This window comes from Gopherus evgoodei, unplaced genomic scaffold, assembly GCF_007399415.2.
Source record: "Gopherus evgoodei ecotype Sinaloan lineage unplaced genomic scaffold, rGopEvg1_v1.p scaffold_60_arrow_ctg1, whole genome shotgun sequence".
NCBI lineage: Eukaryota > Metazoa > Chordata > Testudines > Testudinidae > Gopherus > Gopherus evgoodei.
Genome location: NW_022060081.1, coordinates 291,748 through 310,066, shown reverse-complemented (window position 1 = coordinate 310,066; position 18,319 = coordinate 291,748). Strand labels below are relative to the sequence as shown.

Genomic DNA, 18,319 nt, shown 5'->3' with positions numbered 1-18,319 from the left:
AAGAATCGGGCACTACTCAGTCGGTCAACCAGTTCGTCGATGCGTGGTATGGTGTATGCATCAAATTGGGATACTTCATTCAGTCGGCGAAAGTCATTACAGAATCTCGTGGTACCATCAGGTTTGGGCACTAGAACGATTGGACTGCACCACTGACTGGAGGATTCTTCAATATTGCCTAATTCTAACATTTTCTTTACTTCGGCCTTGATTTCTTCTCTTTTGGCTGCTGGGATTCGGTAGGGTCTCAGTGTTACTTTGGCTCCGGGGATCGTGCGGATATGGTGATAGGTCTCAGTCATCTGCCCCAGTTTTGTAGAGAACACATCTTGGTTGCGATTAATTAGGGTCTCCTCGGTGACTAAGCATGCATCTCGATCATGCCAAGGTTTTAGAAGATTGATGTGGTAAATTTGCTCCAGTTCCCTGTGGCCAGGCTGCTGCACCTTATAGTTTACCTCTCCCATGGCTTCAATCACTTCGTAGGGTCCCTGCCACTGGGCCAACAGTTTGGTTTCTGCTGTTGGCACCAGGACCATTACTTGATGCCCTGGTTGGAACCGTCAGAGCTTTGCTTGGTGGTTATAATGGGTCCGTTGGGTCTCCTCTGCTTTCTCCAAGTGTTCCCGTATAATGGGTGTAACTTGGGCTATCCCATCCCTCATCTGTAGCACATGCTCGACTATGTTCCTTCCGGGATTTGGCTCCTCTTCCCAGGCTTCTCTGGCTATATCCAATATGCCTTGGGGGTGGCACCTATATAGTAGTTCGAATGGAGAGAAACATGTGGAGGCTTGTGGAATTTCCTGGATGGTGAACATGAGGTAAGGCAATAGGGTATCCCAGTCTTTCCCATCCCGGTTCACCACTTTCCTGATCATGGCCTTGAGGGTCCTATTGAATCTTTCTGCAAGACCGTCTGTTTGTGAATGGTATACAGAGGTCCGTAGGGCTTGTACATGGAGCAATGAACAGAGATCCCTCATCAACTTGGATATGAAAGTTGCCCCTTGATCAGTCAGTATCTCCTTGGGTAGCCCAACCCGGGAAAAGATCTGTACTAACTCCTTACCTATTGCCTTGGAAGCTGTGTTACATAGGGGGACGGCTTCCGGGTATCAGGTTGCATAGTCTAGTACAACCAGCACATGTTGGTGGCCCCGAGCTGTCTTCTCTAGAGGCCCAATCAGATCCATGGCTATGCGTTCAAATGGTACCTCTATTATTGGAAGAGGTATCAAAGGGGCCCCTAAGTGTGGGCGAGGGCTATGTAGCTGACATGCTGAACAAGAGGTGCAGTATCGCCTGACATCTTCATGTAGTCCTGGCAAAAAGAACCTCCGCAGGATCCTGACCTGGGTTCTCTCTACCCCTAAGTGTCCTCCAAACAGGTGACTGTGGGCGAGACTCAATATGGCTTTTTGATGTTTTCATGGCACCAAAAGTTGATGTATCTCCTGCTCCTGCATTTGCACCATACGGTACAGGAGATCTTTCTTCACTATAAAGTAGGGTCCTGGACCTTGGATCTTCCCCTCCACTGGTATCCCATCAATCTCAGCCACCTCTTTCCTGACGTTATCATATCTAGAGTCCTCTGCCTGGTCTCATCCGAAAGTCTTTCTCCCAAGACTAACCTGCCTGAGCTCCCAGGGGCCGGCTTCTGCTTCTTCCAACGGCTCATCGCCATCACGACTGGGGGCAGCCTCCGGCTCACCTTCCGTGTTGATAGTTTCTCTGATGGCTGCTCGTGTCCCTCTACCTAATAGCACGGTCTTCTGACCCTGGGTCTCTGTTTGCAACCACTTTCGTGCGAGATGGATGAGGTCACACAATTGGGACAGCGGGGTTTTGTCTTCCTGGTACCTCCACTCATGATACCGCTGGGCCCGCACTGCGGTCGTTACTCCAGATCTGGCCAGTATCTCTGCCTTCAGCTGGGAGTAGTCTGCTGCAGCCTCTTCAGGCAGATCATGGTAGGCCTTCTGGGCTTCCACACACAGGAATGGGGCAAGGATGCCAGACCACTGATCTCGAGGCCAGGCCTCCCGTAGGGCTGTCCTCTCAAAGGCCAGAAGGTATGCCTCTACATCATCCTCTCATGTCATTTTCTGCAGCCAATGGCTGGCCCGTATGAACTGCGTCCTATCACGGTCACGGTTCAGCTCTGTAAGGATCTTTACCAGTTTACCAGTACTGGTTTACCAGTTCCCGCAACATAGCTCGGTCTTGAGCAGCTTGGTCCATCAGCAGGCGATTAGTCTCTTGCTGCAGCCGCACTGCTTCTTGCTGGGCAGCTGCCTGGACATGAGTAGCCTCCTGCTGGGATGCTGTGGCTTGTATCAGTGCCTGCACGAGGTCATCCATTGTGGTGACAAAAAAAAAATTAATCCTCTCTCTCTCATTTTTTTTTAAATCGCCCTCCTTCTTCCGCCGCGCTGTGCACACCAAAAATCCCACTCCTGACACCAGTTGTGACAAAGTTCCTCCTCAGCCTTGGTGGGTCCTGCGCTTATTGGCGGATTTGCTCACCTCAGTGACCTTCCCCTCTGATGGAACCCACAGTCTGGGTCAATTCCTCCTGTGTCTGATCAGGAGTTGCGAGGTTTGGGGGAAACCGGGACCGCCCTCTACTCCGGGTTCCAGCCCAGGGCCCTGTGGACTGCACCTGTCTAGAGTGCCTCCTGTAACAGCTGCATGACAGCTACAACTCCCTGGGCTACTTCCCCATCGCCTCCTCCAAACACCTTCTTTATCCTCACCACAGGACCTTCCTCCTGGTGCCTGATAATTCCTCAGTCCTCAAGTAGCACACCCTCTCAGTCTCAGCTTCTTGCACCTCTTGCCCCAGCTCCTCACACACGCTTCCTCTCCCCTGGCTCCTCCCTGCCTGACTGGAGTGAGCTCCTTTTTAAACCCAGGTGCCCTGATTAGCCTGCCTTGATCGGCTGCAGGTGTTCTAATCAAAGTACCTATCTCCACTGCCTTCTTGAAAGATCTTAATTGGCCTCAGGTGCCTTGATTAACCTGGAGTAACTGCCATATGGTTACCATGGTACTAGGGATTTGTTTAGCCTGGGGCTAACATACCTGTTCCTCAGTACTTTACTGTAGCCATCTGGCCTTGCCCCATCACAGTATTTACAAAATCAACAAGGAGTCTGGTGGCACCTTAAAGACTAACAGATTTATTTGGGTATAAGCTTTTGTTGGTAAAAAAGACCTCACTTCTTCAGGTGCATGGAGTGAAAGTTGCAGATGCAGGCATTATATACTGACACATGAAGAGAAGGGAGTTACCTCACAAGTGGAGAACCAGTGTTGACAGGGCCAATTCAATCAGGGTGGATGTAGTCCACTCCCAATAATAGATGAGGAGGTGTCAATTCCAAGAGAGGCGAAGCTGCTTCTGTAATGAGCCAGCCACTCCTAGTCCCTAGTCAAGACCAGATTAATGGTGTCAAATTTGAAAATGAATTTTAGTTCTGCTGATTCTCTTCAATGTCCATTTCTGAAGTTTTTCTGTTCAAGAATAGTGATTTTTAAATCTGTTATAGAATGACCAGGGAGATCGAAGTGTTCAATTACTGGCTTTTGTATGTTACCATTCCTGATGTCCAATTCATGTCCATTTATTCTTTTACGTAGGGACTGTCCGGTTTGGGCAATGTACAGGGCAGAGGGGCATTGCTGGGCACATGATGGCATATATCACATTAGTAGACGTGCAGGTGAATGAGCCCTTGATGGTGTGGCTGATGTGCTTGGGTCCTCTGATGGTGTCGCTAGAGTAGATAGGGGACAGAGTAGGCAACGAGGTTTGCTACAGGGCTTGGTTCCTGGGTTGGTGTTTCTGTGGTGTGGTGTGTAGTTGCTGGTGAGTATTTGCTTCAGGTTCGGGGGATGCCTGTGAGCACGGACTGGCATGCCTCCCAAGGTCTGTGAGAGTGAGAGATCGTTTTCCAGGATAGCTTGTAGATCATTGATAATGCACTGGAGAGGGGCTGTATGTGATAGCCAGTGGTGTTGTATTAGGTGGAGGCTTTGTGGGAGGTGTGAGATTTACCTGAATAGGCCTAGGGGGACAATCCCAGGTCAGACATTTCGCACCCTCATTTTGAGAGGCTAACGAGGAACCACAAGCGGGTGGAATACGCCACAGGATTCTGAAAGAAGGAAGTCTGCGGCAGACTCTAGCAATTAGGTTGCTATGCAGTATCTCAGCAGTTGGATGCATTCATATATTCAAATTATTAATAATACATGATGTAAATCATGAGTATTAAGGCATGATGCTTAATTATGGACTTCCCAAAGGCCAGGTATGGTTTGGGGCAGCTATTGACATTATTGTAATCAGAGCAAAGGAGCAGATATGGTATATCGCCATCCTATTACCATAAGAAACCAGAGAAAATACCTCTCCTAGTTACCAGTTTTTCATTTTGTCAGGTCCCCGAGACAGTGTAAACTGAAGCAGGGCCTCCCTTCTGATGGGCTCCCTTGCGCCTCGATCTTTGTTTCCAATGGTGTCCAGAGCTTGTAAGTACGCACAGTGCAAGACCCTCTTTACTATACTTATCTTACTCTAATCGTTATGTGTATTGATCCTTGCCTATGATTTCAATTATAAATCAAGTTTCTGTGTGTTTCACTAAATTTCATCTCCTCCATTAACTTTGAGTAGCCATGTACAAGGGCGAGCTGTACCGCAATATGTAATCTTGTAGGTGTAAAAATTGTACAGCTACACTACCAGCCTGTGACATCAACAACAAAGTGCCCATTTGTGCCTGGGTAGGGGCCCTGCTCTGGGAGGGAGGAACGCAGCAAGTACTCAGAATCGGTGGCCAGGGTCGCTGTGCATAGAGATGCGGAGGTTATATGGGGAGGGGGCTAATAAGTGAGAGAGAGAGAGGTCAAGAGTTAAAATAATATTTGTGAGGGAGGAGAAATGTATAATGAAGTGAAACTGAACAGAAATAAAACTGGAGTGGAGGCTCTAAAGCAATAAGGCTTGGGTAGGGATTCGGGGTTAAAGGTCTGGGATCCCCCACAGCTCTAGATCCTCAAACCTCTCCTCCCTTCCACTGACCCACTCAGCCCACTTCTTGGGTGCCCTTCCTCCACACTCCTCTCCTCTCCCCTTCGTCCCATTACTCTCAGCCGGCACCACCTCCCGGCACCTTGGGAGATTCTTGTGTTCCCTCCTCGTCTCTCACAACCTCCTCCCTCCCTGCTGCTGCTTAGTTCTAACCCTGCACACACCCTCCCCATGTCCTGGCACCCCAGAATTATCTACTCCTCCCTTCTCCTCTCCTCCCAAAGCTCTGTTCTCCCTTCACCCATGGGGTCCTGAATGCCAACATTATACATTCTCCTATCAAAAGAGGAGCTCATCTGACTGTCACACAAGCCATGCATGAATCACACACTTATTTATCACATGACACATTTATATAATCACGACATGCATCTGAGGAAGTGGGTATTCACCCACGAAGGCTCATGCTCCAAAACGTCTGTTAGTCTATAAGGTGCCACAGGATTCTTTGCTGCTTTTACAGATCCAGACTAACACGGCTACTCTCTGATACTTGACACTTATTTACTCCATTTAGAATTCTACAGGCGGCATATTTTCCTCTTACAATGAGGAAAAGGCATGAAAGCTACAGTTATTAATGTAGTTATGAATGTATCCAATAAGGATACATTCAATTCAATTTTCAAATGACTGATGGCACCAAAAAGGCACACGTCCAAAAATTATACTAGTGGGTGGGAGATGAGGCAAAAAAAGGGGGACAAGGAAACTTGTCAAAACTTATACGATGAATAAAAGTATAAAGTTATTACTACTCAGGTTCTTTAGAGACCCCATAGCTTCTAATAACCCAGGGGAGAGGACTCCTTACCCAGCAAGACCACCGTCTCGTAGTTCTCCTGCATGACATCCCTGTAGAGGGCTCTCTGAGCAGGGTCCAGCAGAGCCCCCTCTTCCCTGGTGAAATACACAGCCACCTCCTCGAAAGTCACCCGCCCCTGAAAGAGCAAGAGTCCAACTCTCAGTACCTGCTGCCCCACTCACAACCCCACTATTCAGGAAACAGCTGCACCAGGGAAATGGAAGCTCGGGGAGGCACATGTTAACAGAGTCCCACCCCACCTTGCCTAGAGCAGCCAGGAGCCATCAGAGGGTAGAAAGAGAAAACCTTTGTGTCTCCCAGCTGACAGACGGAGGCAGGGTCATCACATTTATCACATACCCACTAGCCAGAGCTTGATACAGGAGATGGGACTGTCTCTGGACCCTGCTGGTGGCTCCCTGGTAGGAGTCCCAACACTCTCCAAATAAAATATGTGGAAGAAAGGGGAAGTCAATAGTAAAGACTATAAGTTAGAAGATCAGAAATGTAGAAAATTGGTAGGGAAGCTATCATAAATCAATGATCAATCAATGAAAATAAGAAGGAAGTTTTTAAAAAGTATATTAAGTACAAAATTCATCCCTAACAATGGTAGTGGTAAATTACTAGATGGAAAAGGCAGAATTATCAACAATCATGCAGAAGAGATAAAAGTGATCAATAAATATTTCTCTCCTGGATTTGAAGAAAAACAGATGATGTAAATCATATGATAAGATGTTCATGACAACAGTCTTTCCATTCCAACAATAACTCACGAGGACATTAAACAGCAGGTATTACAGTTAGACACGTTTAAATAAGTAGGTTCTGATAACTTGTATGTAAGAGCTCTGAAAGACCTGGTGGAGGAGTGTGGAGGACTGTTATTAAGAACGGCCGTACCGGATCAGACCAAAGGTCCGTCTAGCCCAGTATCTGTCTACCGACAGTGGCCAATGCCAGGTGCCCCAGAGGGAGTGAACCTAACAGGCAATGATCAAGTGATCTCTCTCCTGCCATCCATCTCCATCCTCTGACAAACAGAGGCTAGGGACACCATTCCTTACCCAGCCTGGCTAATAGCCATTTATGGACTTAACCTCCATGAATTTATCCAGTTCTCTTTTAAACACTGTTACAGTCCCAGCCTTCACAACCTCCTCAGGTAAGGAGTTCCACAGGTTAACTGTGCGCTGTGTGAAGAAGAACTTCCTTTTATTTGTTTTAAACCTGCTGCCTATTAGTTTCATTTGGTGAACCCTAGTTCTTATATTTTAATTAGGACTTGGAACACCAGGGAAATTCCAGAAAACGGGAATAAAGCTAATACTCTGCCAATATTTAAAAAGTGTAAAAGAGGTGACCCAGCTAATTACAGGAGTGTTAGTCTGACATCGATACTGGGCAAGAGAATGGAGCAGTGAATATGGATTTAATTAATAAAGAATTAAATGAGGATAATATAATTAGTGCCTATTAAAAAAGGTTCAGAGATAATAGAGCCTATCAAACTAACTGGATATCCTTATTGGATGAGATCAAAAGTTTGGCTGCAACTAATAGCATTGATGTAACATACCTAGACTTCTGTAAGGCATATGACTTGGTTCGGCACAACATTTTGACTAGAAAACTAGAAAGATACAAAATACAAACGGCATACATTAAATAGATTAAAAACTGTGATAGTAAATGGAAAGCCGTGATCGAGTGGATTTCTTTCCAGGAGGTTCCCACAAGGATTGGTTCTTGGCCCTGTGCGATTTAACATTCTTATTAATGACCTAGAAGAAAATATAAAGTCATCACTGATAAAGTTTGCAGTTGCCACAAAGATTGGGGGTGGTAGTAACTAATGAAGTGTCAGTAGATTCTGGCTCCAGCATTGGGAGCCTGGGAAGTTTTCCCAGCCCTGGCTGGGGGGTTATTGCCTCTTCCACAAAGAGGGGAAGTTCTGTTCCCAACCCCTGTGGCTTGAAATTAGGCCCCATCTGACACTACACCCCACATTCAGCATAGTGGTAGGATTACAATATCATTAGGACATAATGATGAGGCATTTTGTGCAAGATGTGTCATGTGCGATGTCACCGGAAAAGTTATGATTTGCTGACTATGATTATCCTACCTGTGTGCATGGATCATGTTTGTATCTGAAGTTATGGATATTGACTCTGTATCTGTATTTCACATGTGCTTACTCTGGGTAACACCCACAACAAGCCTTTCAGGCACAACAGTGAAGAAGCCAGACAGTGCTGAAGGCTCATCAACCAAGATAACGGACCGTGGAAGAGCTTAGCCCCCGTGTGAATTTGACAGCCAGCCTACGAGTCATGGCTACTATGACTCAGCAGGGCATGTGACCAGACCACATGACAATGAACTTCATTTTGGTACCTGTATTTTTCCACTAACTGAACTGGGGACTGAGTTTGGAACAAAGGGTTCCCACCATATGGAAAAGCTACGTAAGGTGGGGTGCGACATCATCTCTTGGCCTCATTCCCCACACAAGGGAACTCCTGGAAGCACCTGAGGAACAAAGACTGAAGTGGGGGAAGTGTTGGTCCCAGGCTAAAGGGATTTCTAGCTTGTGTATGGAAACTTGGGGGACTGCTTCTATCGTCAATCAGGTGAGAAACTGCTAATTCAAATTCTATCCATTTTGTATGTTAGGCTTATTGGAGTTTTTGGTTATTGGCTAAGTAATCTGTTTTGATCTGTTTGCTATCACTTATAACGACTTAAAATCTTTCTGTATCTAATAAACTTGTTTTATGCTTTATCATAATCAGTGTATTTTCAGTGAAGTGTCTGGGGAAAATCTGAGCTTGGTTAGCACAAGCTTGTTGTGCGTATCTTCCCCATATCGAGGGAAAGGCAAACTATATTTATGAGCTTACATTATAGAGATTCCTGTGTAGTATAAGATAGTATCGTTTTGGATTTATATTACAGCAAGAGTGCAAGGTTGGGGAGCTGGGAAATTGGCTGATGTCTTCTCTCTGTCCTTGAGTGGTTTAGGTAATGCACTCAGGTAGCTTAGCTGGGTGTACGGCACCCACCTGCTGTCGTGCTGGGTGATAACAGGGCCTGGAGAGGCTGGCTGAATCTCCGGCAAAGCAGTGTGAGAAGAGCCAGCCCAGCTTGAGGGTTAGAGGGCACAAGGGTTCCCAGAAGCCCCCAAGACTGCACCCTAGGGTGACAACCCATCACACCCTAGAGTACACAAGCCTCAGCAGGTTTGTCACATCCTGTCCCCTCCCCTTCCCCTACCCTAGATAGTTCCTGCCTCCCACTACCTTGAGCAGCTCCCACCTTCCTATGCATCCACTGCTCCTCTCCCTCCAAGCAGAACCCACCACCAGCTCCCTGACAATCCCTTACCTGAGCCAGCTCCACTGCAGCCATTTCCTTCCCCCTGGGAGGATGGGATGATCTGGAGTGAAACCTGGACGTTATTCTGTAGCCTGCCAGGACGAGAAGGGCAATGTGAAAGCATTCAGATGGGGTATTTGTTCATTCCACAAGCCGATTCCCCCCAGGATTTTCCCTGCTAATGGACATTCTAGGTTCTACCAAACTGTGAAGCACAGAGTGACCTTATTCCAGTACAGGTCTAGCCCCCTCCCACCAGCGTGTAACTCTCTGAGACAAGGTGAAACCCTCCCAGTAGCAGAGTCTCTCTGCTACACTTATCAAGTTTGCGGACGATACCAAGCTGGGAGGGGTTGCAAGGGCTTTGGAGGAAAGAATTAAAATTCAAAATGATCTGGACAAACTGGAGAAATGGTCTGAAGTAAATAGGATGAAATTCAATAAGGACGAATCCAAAGTACTTCACTTAATAAGGAACAATCAGTTGCACACATACAAAATGGGAAATGACTGCCTAGGAAGGAGGATCTGCAGCGGAAAGGGATCAGGGGGTCATAGTGAATCACTGTGGATTTTTTAGAGCAGGTTGTACAAACACCTCTCAGGGATGGTCTAGATAATACTTCGTCCTGCCTTGAGTGCAGGGGACAGGACTAGATGACCTCTCGAGGTCCCTTCCGGTTCTGTGATTCTATCAAGCAAATGCCAGAGAAGAGCAGAATCAAAGGATCCCCTTTGGGGGTTTCTCCCTGTCATTGCCCCAAGGCAGCTCTCTCAGGTTTACCAAGTTGTTGGATGCTCCAACCTTTATACAGTCTCTCCTGGCAGTGCCCCCTTTCATGGGCTGTGTCTAGTTTTAGCTTTTGGCAAGCATGACCCCGGAGGTTCTGAGACTGGGCCTCCTTGTCTCAGCACAGCCTGTGTCTTTATATGGCTTCCCAGCGAGTCCAAGTGAGTAGATACTCCTGATAGAGACTGTGAACATAAGAATGGCCCACTGCATCAGACCAACGGTCCGTCTAGTTCAGTGGTTCTCAAACTGGGGGTCAGCACCCCTTAGGGGATCATGAGGTTATTACACGGGGGGCTGCAAGATGTCAAGATCCACCCCAAACCGTAGGTTGCATCCAGCATTTATAATAGTGTTAAATATATTAAAATGTGGTTTGTTTTTAATAAGGGAGGGGTCGCACTCTGAGTCTTGCTATTTGAAAGAGGTCACCAGCACAGATGTTTGAGAACCACTGGTTTAGACTATCCCTGAGAGGTGTTTGTCCAGCCTGCTCTTAAAAATCCCCAATGATGGAGTGATCTAGCTCAGCGGCCAAAGCCAGGTGCTCCAGAGGGAATGAACAGAACAGGGAATCATCAAGTGATCCATCCCCTGTCACCCATTCCCAGCTTCTGGCAAACAGAGGCTAGAGACACCATCCCTGCCCATCCTGCCTGTGACACTGGTAGATGAGGTGTCAGCTCTTGCAAAATCTCCCAAGTCTTAACTGAACATGGACAAACGCACGGCTGGAATCAGTCTGGCTCCCCTGTGTTAGTATTGTTAAAACAGGTATTAGAATTATAACAATGTGTTTAATGTTTAGACTTTATTGAACGCTTGTGAGTTGCTGCCAGGGTTAATATCTGACTAGTTGCATTGTGAGGCTCTGTGACTATGTAAGTCACCAGACAAGAGAGAGACTTTACCTAGGTGAAGTGCTGATTGGCAACCGAATGCATTACCCCCTGCCTGGCAGGAAAGGTCCATCAACACCAGAGAGACTATTATGGGATGTTAAAGAAGACACAAGACTGTTGTTGTGCTCTTCACTTCCCATTAGCTGAGTTTGCAGCTCAGAGCACATGGCAGGAAGGGGGTAAAAACCCCCATACAGAAGGAACTGATTATCTGTATGCTGCTTGGACTCTGGGCGGGCAAAGTTTCTAGGCATAAGCAAGAGATCCCCAGTTGCTTAGCGTGCATTAGTCCTAAAGAATATGTAGAGCTTGCTTATTATAGAACTTCTATTACCTTTTGAAATTTAAGACTGTAACTCGTCTGCATCTGCTTTAACCTACTTTAACTTTGTAAACAACTCTCGTTTCCTTTTAAATACATCTTAATACAGGTTATTACAAGACTGGCTACAAGTGTTGTCTTTCTTGTGAGTTCTAAGATTCAGCTGACCTAAGGAAGTGACTGGTCCTTTGGTACTGGCAGTAACCTGAACATCACTGTGATTTGTGGGGTAAGGCAGCGGTTCTCAACCAGGGGTCTGGGCCCCCTGGAGGGCCACGAGCAGTTATCAGGTGGGCTGCCAAGCACGGCCAGCATTAGACTTGCCGAGGCCCAGGGCAGAAAGCTCAAGTCCCAGCGCATGGGGCTGAAATCTAGGCTCCTGAGCCCCACCACCTGAGGCTGAAGCCAAAGCCTAAGCAATGTAGCTTTGTGGGGACCCCTATGGCATGGGGTCCCAGGCAGTTGCCCTGCTTGCTGCCCCCTAACACCAGCCCTGGCTTTTATATGCAGAAAACAAGTTACTGAGGCCCACATGGGCCGTAGAGTTTTTATAGCATGTTGGGGGGAGGGAGGGGCAGCTCAGAAAGAAAAAGGTTGAGAACCCCTGGAGTAAGGGACCATCTGTCACAAAGGTTGGCTCACCTGCGTGGTGAGATATATGAGATCACTCGGGGCACTGTCTGTGATTCCATGTTAATGCTGTTACACAGCCTGAAGTGTTTACACTGGATACTTGGTTGATGAAATCTCCGTACAGACCTCACACCCAATTTGGGTTTGTTCCCTGCTTCTTACCAGTCTGCCTGAGGCTGGTGCTTGTGCTCTCGAGTCGCTGGGGACAGCGTTACAGAGACTTATGGGCACAACGGCAGCAACTGGCAGCAATGCAGAGCAGGCTTTACAGGGACACAGTGTGGGCCAAATGGTCCCTGGATTCAGTCAAGCCCCAGTTCTCCTCCAGCGCATGTCAGCATCCCGGCAACCTTCAAGGGGGTTCAAGGCTGCCACCCCTTCAGTGATGGATCTGCAGCAGATCATCTCCCGCGCCCCATGACTCACCTTGTCTCCTCAGACAGAGGTGAGTGATGGAGGGGGCAGAACGGATCCAGGAGGTAGGGAAAGGGATAACAAAACACACTTTCTGGGGTCACCCCTCAGGAAGTGAAGGTGACAGACACTGTGGTGGCAGTAAAGGGGGAGGGGAAGGAGTGGGAGCAGCACCCTGAAGGGCAATGCTGCCAGTGGGTCTCCCCACCACATCAGGCATGGGGCTGATAGGGGGCCATTCCCTGGGCCTGGGTGCCTGTGAAGGGCTATTTAAACCCCACGCTGGTACAGAAGGAGTTAAACTGCTGCTTTAGTCTGGACTGGCCCAGCCCCTCCACACCTGCAAACCATGTCAGGACTGGAGCAGGAGTTAACAGGAGAGACCTACTCTACTCTGGGGGGTGGGAAGGGAACAGTCTGTGGAGCATCTCCAGCCCCAAGGAGAGGGCTGGCAGCATTCGCGGCTCTGGCCTTCACTGAGGGAGGATGGGGATCCCTGGAGCTCAAAGGGGGAGCAGGCTGAAACTTGCGCTGGGGACCCACTAAACTCTGAAGGGGACTGAGACGCTCCCAAGGCTCTGAGAAGTAAGAGGGGTCCATATCCTGATGGGAGCTGTTCACAGTTCTTTCCCCATTTCTTTCTTTCATTCCTTTATTTACCCTTGTTTGCCGACAGTCAGCTCTTTTGCTGTTTCACCTGGTGCCCCGAGAGAGGAAGAAAGTACCCCGAGGCCTCAGCCAGGGGGTTGAGCCTGACACACTAGAAGGATGTGCCCGTAGCACCCCAGGGGCAGGGGCCAATGGGACTCACAGAGCTGCACCCCAGAAGGCCTAAGGCCCAGCGGTTTGGCACCAGTTTGATGGGCTGGATGGCCTCTCCCTGGGGGCTGCCAGCAGCCTGGCACATGGAGTTGATACGGGTGGCTTGGGGAGCAGGAAGCAGGGCAGTGTCCCAGACAGCACAGCGAGAAGGGTAATAGAGAGGGGACGAGGGGCACTGCAGTGAACTCAGCACCTGTCCTGAAGGCCATTTGCAGAAATTCGTCCTCTCCCTGGCCTATGGGGATTAGGCAGTGACACAAACGGTCACTTGGTCTTTGCCAGCAGCTCTCACCTGAGACCTGACAAACCCATCACACCAAACACATCGCTTGCAGGATGGTCCTGTGAGGTGTCTACAGAAAGCTCATCACTGGCCAAGACTCAGTGACTGAGAGATCAGCGTATGGGTCATATCTACGGAACAAAACATTGACATTGAAAATCTACTTTATGGACTCAACTAACCAGCCTTGCTCCCTCCCAGTGAAAAAAACCATTAGGACATCACGAAACAACTGAAACTGGAGTGTGGGGGAGCTGAAGGTAACAAATTTAATCATCCCAGATCCAACCTAGGAATAGTTTCAAGGCACACGTTACACGTGTATGGGGTGCAGGGGCAGGCCAGAGTGTATGGGGAGGGGGCCTGTTTGGAGGAGCGGCAGAGCTATGGCAAGGCTGGACCAGGAGCAGAAGGACCAGCTGGGGCACAAACCATGTCAGAGATTTCTCTCGCTGGCTGTGTTACCCACTGCCCATGTCAAACACTTGAAAGAAGACTTCAAAGAGAAAGTGCTGAACTTCAGTTCATCTGCAAATTTGATACCATCAGCTCAGGATTAAACAAAGACTGTGAATGGCTTGCCAACTACAGAACCAGTTTCTCCTCCCTTGGTTTTCACACCTCAACTGCTAGAACAGGGCCTCATCCTCCCTGATTGAACTGACCTCATTATCTCTAGCTTGCCTGCATATATATACCTGCCCGTGGAAATTTCCACTACATGCATCTGACGAAGTGGATATTCACCCACGAAAGCTCATACTCCAAAACGTCCGTTAGTCTATAAGGTACTACAGGAGACTTTGCTGTTTTTACACATCCAGACTAACACAGCTACCCCTCTGATACTTGAAAGAAGGGGAGGCCGAGCTGAAAATGGTGTCAGGAGAAGGAGGAGGAGGAGAAGGAGAGAGACACTTGAAAGCATGACCATTATTCCCATTCCACCGTAACAAAAAGTACAGGAGAGGGGAGCAAAACTTCAGAATCACCCAGCACCTCGGTGGAGAGAGCACTGGACCCAGCCTATTCCTGGCTCTGCCACGGGCCTGCTGGGTGACATTGGGTAAATCACTGCACTTCTCTGTGCCTCCGATTGCAAACTTGTGTGAGACCCACAACTGCCTATAGCGCTGCCAACACTGCTCTGTGCAAAAAGCTAGGAAATTCACGTATTAAAACTTTATGAACGCAGGATTTAAAGTTGCCTGAAGCTGTCTGGTGCCCCTCCAGAAGAGAGATCAGCAAATCTCAAACTTGTAATAATCAGGAAAGGCAGAGATAAGGTACACGCCAACATAATACTAATTCTGCAATTCACAATGGCAGCAAAGCCCTGGGAAAGGCAACTTTCCGAAGCAAAGAGAAGGGGATAGAGCTTACCTTTGCTAAGACAGAATGTGGTTTTAGGTGAGCTGCGCTGTACTGGAGCTACTGACACCTGTTTTACACTCAGATACTGGGCCCGCTCCCCAGAAACAGCTGCACACTTGGTCAATTGAACACCTCTTCACCCCTTTTCACAACTCTTTCATCCTTACTCACAGAAGTTCCAGCTAACGTTCTACATTCACTCACCCATCGTGAAGCACACAGACTGCTCTCAGATCCCATCTCACTGCTGACCATTCCCATGGCAAACAGTCCCGTTTCCTCCTGACAACATGCACACCTCAGTGCAGAAACGAGACAGACTGGAAGCGAACGGTACACATGGACTTCTCTCCTTTCATCGCACACATGGGGGACTCAGACCCAGATCTTCTCATATCACAATCACACCTCCACCAAATTGCATTAACTGACACCTCTACCAATCAGTGCAGTCCTTGCCCCAAACAGAGCACAATCCAAGCAGACAATGGGCAGGAGGAAAACACAGAAGGGCTGTGACTTCCCCCAGGTCACCAAGCAGGTAAGTGACAGAACCAGGAACAGATCCCAGTAACTCCAGAGCCCCGTCACTCACAGCTTGGAAAGGTCCCCAGACCCCACTGTATTAGGCTGCAGGAAGAGATGGTTTGTCCATGGATGCACAGGCTGTCTTGGCAGGGAAGCTCAGCTGCAGTCCCTGCACACAGCCGGGGGTGTAGGGGTGGGGGTGTCCTGGGATAGAAGTCAGTGTCCTTGTCCCCCCTGCAAGCCTTCAAACTGGGACATGGTGCCCCCGTGCCAATCAGAGGGCACTAGTGTAAATGGTGCCCCCGTGCCAATCAGAGGGCACTAGTGTAAATGGTGCCCCCGTGCCAATCAGAGGGCACTAGTGTAAATTCTGTCCATACGAAGGGTTTGCACCAGTACCTGAAACACCAGGGTGGCAGAGACCTTCAGTGCCCAGAACACCCCTAGAACTGGGCTCTCTTTCTAGCTCTGTCAGGGGCAGCCGGGGAGCCCTTGGACACGTCAATGTTTCTCCTCCCAACTTCAGTCTCTTTACCCAGCTGCCCACTGCCTGGGGTCTCCTCTCCCCAGAGCTGCTCCCCACTCAGATCTGGGTGGGGGTCCCCAGAGCTCAGGCCGTTCAGCTCGGGAACAGTCTGTCGAGGGGGCTGGCAGGTAGGACAAACCTCGGTCAGAGATAATCTACATATACTGGGTCCTGCCTGGGCAGGGAGAGCCGGGCAGGGAAAGGACAGCTGCAGGCCCTGTCCAGCCCACATGTCTAGGATGCTGTGCAATACAAACGCATGAAAACAACCTCCAGGAGGGTCCCCAGCACAACATAACCTCTGGCAATTCAGGACAAAGCCAGCCCCGCCCGAAGAGCTGCGCTCCGCAGCCCCTGTCCGGGGTGGGTCGGAGCGCGTTTCCCACCGGGATGTGGCAGACGGAGAGAGAGGAAAGAGGCAGCATGTGCAGGCGCTGGAGGAGCGGAGAAAAGGGTCCGTCTGAGCTGCGGTTCAGAGACAGGGCCCCGCGCCCGGGGCCGCTTCAGGCAGCAGCAGCCAAGGCAGAGAAGGGGGCGGGGGGGGGAGTTTATATCCGTGTCTGAGAGTTGTGGGGAAAACGGGGAGACAAACCCCCAGGGCGGGGGGGGGCGGTTCCTGTGGCTGTGAAATGGGGGGAGGGGCGGTGTTAAGGGTGGGGGGTTCCTGTGGCTGTGAAATGGGGGAGGGGCGGTGCGAAGGGCGGGGGGGGGTTCCTGTGGCTGTGAAATGGGGGAGGGGCGGTGTTAAGGGGGCCGGGGGGGGCAGGTGCGAGACACGGACACACACTCACCTCCCCCCCGGGGGGTTTCCCGGCCCCCCACTGACCCCCCCATCGCTACGGAGGCCGCACCGGGACCCCCCGCCCCGCTTCCAGCCCGGCCCGGGGGGGGGTCTCGGGCCCAGGTGTCTCCTCCCCACCGCCCTGCTCGGCTCTTACCGGCTCCGCCGCGCGCCCGTCCTGCAGCGGCCGGAAGTGACGCGACCCGCGGGGCCGGGGCAAGAGGCACGTGACAGTTGCGGCCGTTGCAGCGCGGCGCGCGGGCGGCGGGGGGAAGGTGTCACGTGACGGGTCCGGCCGTTAGGGCCGTTGGCATGTGGCGCGCGCCGGGGGGGGGGCGCTGTGAGGTCCAGCTGCCCCCCGTTGGGGGCGGGGTTCTCCACAGCCCCATATCCCGCCCCCCTTTCCCCGGGCAGGGGGCGAATGGGGCCCGGCCCCTCCCCCTCCCGCGGGGCCTGGGCTGGGGGCGGGGCCCGTCATTAGTCCCCCCCCCGCACCGAGCTCCCCATACCTGCCCCTCCCCCGCCCTGTACAGACTGGGGGGGCCCAATGTCCTGATTTTATAGGGACTGGCCCGATATTCGGGGGGGGGATGTGTGGGACCCCCCCCATCGCCCTGTCCCGGTCTCTGGTCTCCCTCGGGAACCCCCCCCCAAAGCACAGACTCTGGGGGGGGGCGTGTGTGCGACCCCCCCACGGCAGCCCCACCGTCCGCGCCTGCCTCCTTCCCGTCCAGCTTCACCGGGCGGTGGGAACGGTCCGGTCAGCGCGGGGACGCTGTCACGGGGGGGCCCCCAGCTCCTGGAGCCGCCCCGCTCTGAGCCTCAGCCCCCCAGGGAGTCCCCTCGCTCTGGGCCCCTGCGGCCTGCACCCCCCCCCCGGAAGGGGTCGATGTAACCCCGGTCTCTACCTGGAGCCACTCTCCCCAGCGTGACACGGGAGGGGTTACTGAGAGCTGAACCCAGCACAGGAAACTCTCAGGCCTGGCCTGGCCTCCCCCAGCCCAGCACATCCCAGTCCCCCTGCAGCCAGGGGGGCTCTGCCTGCTCCCCCTCCAGCCCAGAGCCCCCCGCTTCCCAGCTGGGCCTCCCATATCCCCGGCCCCGAGCCCCCTCTGTCCATTGGCTTCTCTCCAGGGAAACAGGGTCGCCTGGGTCTCCTCTCCTCTCAGCCCCCTTCTGGCCTCTCTGGCTGGAGCCGGCTGGTCAGGTCACCGGGGTCCTCTCCCCACAGCCCATTGTCCCCCACTGGCCAGAAACCAGCTGCGACTCGCTAAACCAGTCACACCCGGGGACACTGAGTCCCCCTCCCTCTGCATGCAACCCATTGGAAAACACAGAAAACCCCCCACTTCGTCACAGAGATGGTAGAAAACCCCAGCACAGGGAGGGGTAGAAAGAGTAACAGTTACCCCGAGGGGCTGAGCCACCTGCTGGGGTTGCAAAAATAGGATTGGGGGTTTTTTAATTTCCTTTCTCACAGGACTGTACTGCTCAGCACAGGCTTTCCCCGGGGCTGGGTTCTCAAACTGGCACAGAACATCCCAGGGCCTAGAAACTGCAGCTCCTTGCTCTTGGCTGGATTTTACAGACACCCCCCCCCAACTGATGGCACACATTTCGAGTGTTTAAAAAAATCCCTTCTCCGCCTATC

General features: G+C 51.0%; 1 long non-coding RNA gene and 2 pseudogenes across 2 annotated transcripts; 1 reads left to right on the top strand and 2 right to left on the bottom strand.

Annotated features, from left to right (window-relative positions):
- The window catches only part of LOC115643461, a 591,865-nt pseudogene that overhangs the window by 394,606 nt on the left and 178,940 nt on the right, over positions 1-18,319 (top strand).
- The window catches only part of LOC115643475, a 41,303-nt pseudogene that overhangs the window by 3,891 nt on the left and 19,093 nt on the right, over positions 1-18,319 (bottom strand).
- Positions 6,016-16,866, bottom strand: LOC115643482. Of its 2 annotated transcripts, none has more exons than XR_003998332.1 (3): positions 16,826-16,866; positions 9,303-9,385; positions 6,016-6,045 (listed from the first exon to the last, which is right to left on the bottom strand). It is a non-coding gene; the product is annotated as an uncharacterized LOC115643482 (long non-coding RNA). The 2 variants fall into 2 exon arrangements; XR_003998331.1 differs by lacking the exon at positions 6,016-6,045 and adding an exon at positions 7,116-7,696.